The 5,164-nt window shown below is 44.3% G+C and overlaps 1 long non-coding RNA gene across 1 annotated transcript; it reads left to right on the top strand.

Annotated features, from left to right (window-relative positions):
• Window positions 1-1,433: 1,433 nt before the first annotated feature.
• On the top strand, window positions 1,434-4,764 carry LOC126538714 (uncharacterized). The gene is made up of 2 exons (XR_007601125.3): window positions 1,434-1,599; window positions 4,600-4,764. It is a non-coding gene; the product is annotated as an uncharacterized lncRNA (long non-coding RNA).
• The last annotated feature ends 400 nt before the right edge of the window (window positions 4,765-5,164 follow it).

Below are 5,164 nucleotides of genomic sequence, written 5' to 3'. Positions count from 1 at the left end.
GAACAATAAGTTAGTAGCTCCGGGAAACACCTTTACAAGTTTCAAACTGAAGGCATTTCGTTTGACGGTAGTTAGAAGATTTTCTTTTTTTGTCTCTTTAATAAACAGTTAAGCAGCAGAAGTTATCTTTCGCGCTATTTGAAAAGCGTTAAGCACCTTTCGATGCTTCGGCGGTATGCAGTATACGTGCTGTTAATCACTAGGCAGCTGCTGGTGCAGATTCGCGTTGTCCCAACCCGTACAAAAATGAGTGTTGATAAACATTGATATATTGTTGGGGAATTGTTGAAACAACGGACTTCCAACAAATTTTCACGAGCAATTGAGTTCACTCAATCTTTGCACAACAATATTACCATTGAGTGTTCTCAATAAACAATTTATTAGGTAATTCGTGTTGATTTTTCTAGTTGTTCTTTTGTTGTGTAGCAGTTGAGTCCAGTATACAATAATTAGAAATCGCATATGAAGACATTCCAAACATGTTTTTCGATGCGTTCCAACCTAATTCCTGTCACTGTGCGGCAGCTAGGTTCTTCTTTCGCCTCGCATTAATAGAAAATTATGTGTGACTGATGGGGTGGAATCGAACGTCGGCCGTCGAGCCCGGTACTCTAACCAATAAGCCACGAGCGCGCGCATAATCCTCTCATTCGAAAGCTAGTAAGCTCTGAAATGCTTGGCGTGTGCGCCAGGTGCCACTTCCTGGTGCTGTCGCTACAGCTGGCGCTTTGAAGCGCCTATCTCCGGCACCGCCCCACTTTCGTAGCCATTTTCGCTACGTAAAAACTGCAACGTTAGACTAGATTCATGACCGCCCAATTTCATAACGATTTATTTCTTCGCCGGTGTACAAATGCCATCGTCGTTTTAACTACACTAGATGACATAACCATTGGTACGATCCGAAATGAGCACGTTTCAGAGAGCAGAAGAATGCGAAATTCACTTGCAAACACGGTGACTACGCGTATGTGGAGTTCCCCAAAAGTAGACACGGCGGCAGCGCGGCCATCGATAAGACAGGTGCCGACAGGCGACGATGCTACCTTCGAGCATCGGACGCACTGTGGGAACCGTAGGATGCAAGCGCGCACACGCTACAAACATACACGGTGAGGTCTTCGAATTTTCTGCGACGTACCCTCTGTCCGTAAAGCAAATATAGTCTTTTGTCCAATGTCCGTGGTAAGAGATATCAAAGAATGAACGCGCTTTGAGATCGCAGCGCGCAGCCGCTATAACCATTGACTTCAAAGAGCTTCAGATTCAGCAACAGCCGCAACAGTATCAACGCTAATCGCTGTATCTGCGGCTGCTCTCGTTACTCGCCTTGCAAGAAGCACGTGATTTATTTGAGCCTCGCCGAACTGTCGTCTTCTCATGTTCCAAGCCTGCAGGTCTCGTACGTTCATTTAAGAACGGCCGTGTCTGCTGTGCCCGGGGCACAGCAGACGAAAGGTGCCCGAAATGTCTACGTTCACCCATGACGTCACGTCCGCTATAACCCATGATGTCACATCCGCTCATTTCCATGGCGGCCGTCTTACGGAGCCGGCTGCGCTGCGAAACGGTCCGTATTCCATGCCCACTTAGAGCGTGAGTAATTCATCTTTCCACGCTATATGCGTGTAATAAAGGATTGGGGCTGTGAGCAGTTTGATGCGTTACCATTAGGTACCTTGTGCGCATATTTTGCCTCCTGGCCGCGTCAAATTGCAGCCGGCATGTGGAATGGGCCGTGGCATCTTATATGGAGCTGCTCATGTGAGTGGTATTGCCTCCGTCAGGATCGTCAGTGCGTGCACCGAACCATTCAGTAGTCTGGTTCAGGGGAGGATGCGCGAAAGAACGAGGACGTAAGAAAACACTGGCATGACGAGCTGTTCCGTCAGATCGCGTTACATCGCGCTTTTTTTCTAAGACCATCTCGCTCGAGCGAGAGGATCTTAGAACAGCATTACTACTGCTTTTTTACAGCTTTGCTGCGGCTCATTTAATCATCACCTGCATTCTTTTAATAATACAAATGACATCGCTGCGCGGAAGAGCGTCTCTTGAAGTTTCCAAACAAGAGCCAATGCCGCCGTGCCTGCTGCATACACGCTTGCCTTTCCTAACGCAGTTAAGACGCGGCACTAGCTCTGCTACTGCGTGATACAGGGTCACTGTGATAAGAAAATTAAAAAGAACAAACGAAATTAAGGCAGAAAATGTCAAACGTTGCCAAGCGTGATAAACGGACCTGCCTCGCTAGATGAGTTGAAGAAATCGGCGTCCTGAAGTCAGCTTCGCCGCAGTAGACTAGTGTTACGCGTTGAAGCATGTCAGAACTGAAGAGTGACCGCTTTCACCGACATAAATAATATGTGTTCCTTAATGATGTACGCGTGCACCTGCCGTCTCCTGTTACATTACGCGCGCCGAGGCGCCTAAGTGTACTGGCCGGCCTTCAGCGCTATTTCGGACGTGGCTGTGATGCTTTGAACCGTTGGTTTGTCGACCTCGTAAGCCAGTTAATGTTTACACGGCCATTTTTTTCTGAGCTGTTGATTTCTTCCATAATAGCTACGTAATTTCGTAGTTTCCTGTTCAACTGCTTTGGTCATATGCGAGTCAAGGTTGTTCTCTTTAGCCGAGCGCAGTTTTGGAAAGCGAAACGACGCTCTTGCATCAGCATATAGTGCCGTCGCCCATTTACAACACAGTCAATCAATGTAATTTTGTATGTCACTGGGAAACCGCCGAACGCAGGGAACTCACTCGCATGCGGGGAACTGCATAACTAGCCACGGGATTACCGTGCCTCTTGGGAAGCTGCTTTGCATCAAAGGCCAGGTACCCTTGCTATGATTCACCGCAACATATTTTGTATGTCCTACCGCTTAACATATTTGTATTGCGGTGAAGCTAACCTTACGGAACCGAATTTCGCAACGCTTTTTAGACTCCTGCATCTCTACCAGCCACTACCAAACGCTTGTCAGTACGTCTCTTGGCAAAGGTCCAGGTAAATCTCCCCTGTTGGGAGTTTGGGGGACTCACGTATATGAAAACTGCCAAGGAAAGCAGTTGCCCTGATGAAGGCACGCTCCCCTGTCGAAACATTTGCACCAGCCTGTCCGACCACCGTTATCACCGCAACATATTTGTGTGTTGCGGTGAAGCATGCCGTTATTGGGAAAGATTTACGTGAATCTGGAATGTATGGTTTCCATCAGCGACTAACCTAATGTTCCACTCTCATCAAAGCAGATTTTCGTGGCAGGATGCATGATGTCTTGAGAACTTTTGTTGGCTAAAGCCATACATGCCAGGTTAGCTCTTGTCACAATAATACGCTTTACCGCAATACACAAGAGGCCCCGCTGCAGGACACGCCCGCCGTAGTTAGCCAAAACCTTATGTGATGGTTCACTGCAAAACACCTCCTGTATTGTGGTGAATCGTAATAAAGCACATTTGTCAGTTTAGAATGTAAAGACCCTTGCCCTTCGCTTTTGTAATAATATGACTCAGTTTAATGAGAACATGTATTCACTGCTAAAAACATCCACATTGAAATGGAGATATGAACACTGATGGCAGCCTATGTGATGTTTTATCCCTTTACTTTTTTGTGTACCTGTCACGCTGCCATTATTAAATTTTCCTGTACTTCGTTAGGTGCTGACGTACATAACATTACATCACAAAGAGCCACTGTGTAATTAGTGTTTAAGGACCAGTGTGGTGGCTTTTCTCAAGAAAGGTTTGGGTTATTTTGTTGTGAAGGTTTTTTTTAGAGAGGTCACTTTCTGAGAAGAAATCAGATGTCAGGAAATAGACCTCAGTGGCACAGTAATCTTGGCTGCCTTTTGCTCAAACGTGCCCTAGACATAATTGAGTGATTTGCACTGGCAACTGGACAGCAGCCTTAGCTTGGGAGACCAGTGATACGGCATATTTTATCAAACTAGGCGACACATAGCATTACCAGTCCGAACAGAGACCTGTTTAAATGTTTGTCACCTTTAACACCTACATTTTCGACCATGATTTCAGAAAAATCTGTAGCATATTTAGAACCTAGATTTTAAATGCTGTATAAGTTGGCTTCTTGTTCACTGAAGTTGTGCTCAGCTTCTGTCCAAACGGGAGAGCACTTCTGCATAGCTTATTAGGGAACATTCTTATTTACATACCTTCTTTTTATTTATCTCGCCTACAATCACGATTAGCACATGAATGTGTTGTGCATTTATCTAACTTACAATGCCATGTTCAACAGCACATTGCTACAGCCTTTAACTGTAGGTATCATGGTATGAGAGCAGAGAAATGGATATGCAAAGACAGTTGGGCACACTGAGACAACATCTTTGTTGCCTGTGAAAAGGTGACAGATACACAATATGGGGAGAACGCATGCACTTTCATATTTTCTCGCGCTCAAAAAAAGCCGGAGGAATAAGGTTTCTTCACTGTGCCATAGAAACTATATGTTTGCTCTCAAAGGTAATTCTGATTCATTGGATATGTTCCTGTGCTGTGTTTATTTTCTTGAGTGTGCTTTAGTTTTTGCACGTTAATGTTTCAAACTTGTTTTTATTTTTACAGACTGAACATCCCACATCTTGGTTTGACTTCCTGGTACAGGATACTTGCACTTAGCATGGAGTGATGAAGCAGAGCAGTGTACTTTTATTAAATGTGCAGATTTTAGCAGTATAACAGCAGTTCATTAAAAAAACGTGTGCTGAAAATAAAGTGTTCTTACCCACATTCCTCGTTGTCTATTTATTTATTTATTAATACTGTCAACCCTCATAGAGGGTCATAACAGAGAGGACAATACAATTACATAAATCAAATATGGACAATGTCAATGTACGTAAAGTTGCTTAACACTTGTCAATTCACAGTTAATAAGATGTTCACTTGAATGCTGTTCAGCACACTTCTGACGTTTATCAAAATACGTACAATGAATATCAAGTCGCACATATCACTTGGCACTTCAAAACTAAATCGAAAACTCCCATAAATATGCCTCAGCAGCATTTTCAAAGTCGGTGACATCTTTTAGGCTAACAATAGCGTTTGGCAATTGGTTCCACATTTCTATCGCATCCAGGAAAAATGAGTATCGATATGTATCACTGTTGGTATGCTCCGGCTTTAT

This window comes from Dermacentor andersoni, chromosome 8 (genome assembly GCF_023375885.2).
Source record: "Dermacentor andersoni chromosome 8, qqDerAnde1_hic_scaffold, whole genome shotgun sequence".
NCBI classification, from domain to species: domain Eukaryota; kingdom Metazoa; phylum Arthropoda; class Arachnida; order Ixodida; family Ixodidae; genus Dermacentor; species Dermacentor andersoni.
The sequence above is the reverse complement of the archived record's forward strand: the minus strand, read 5'-3'. Positions and strand labels throughout refer to the sequence as shown.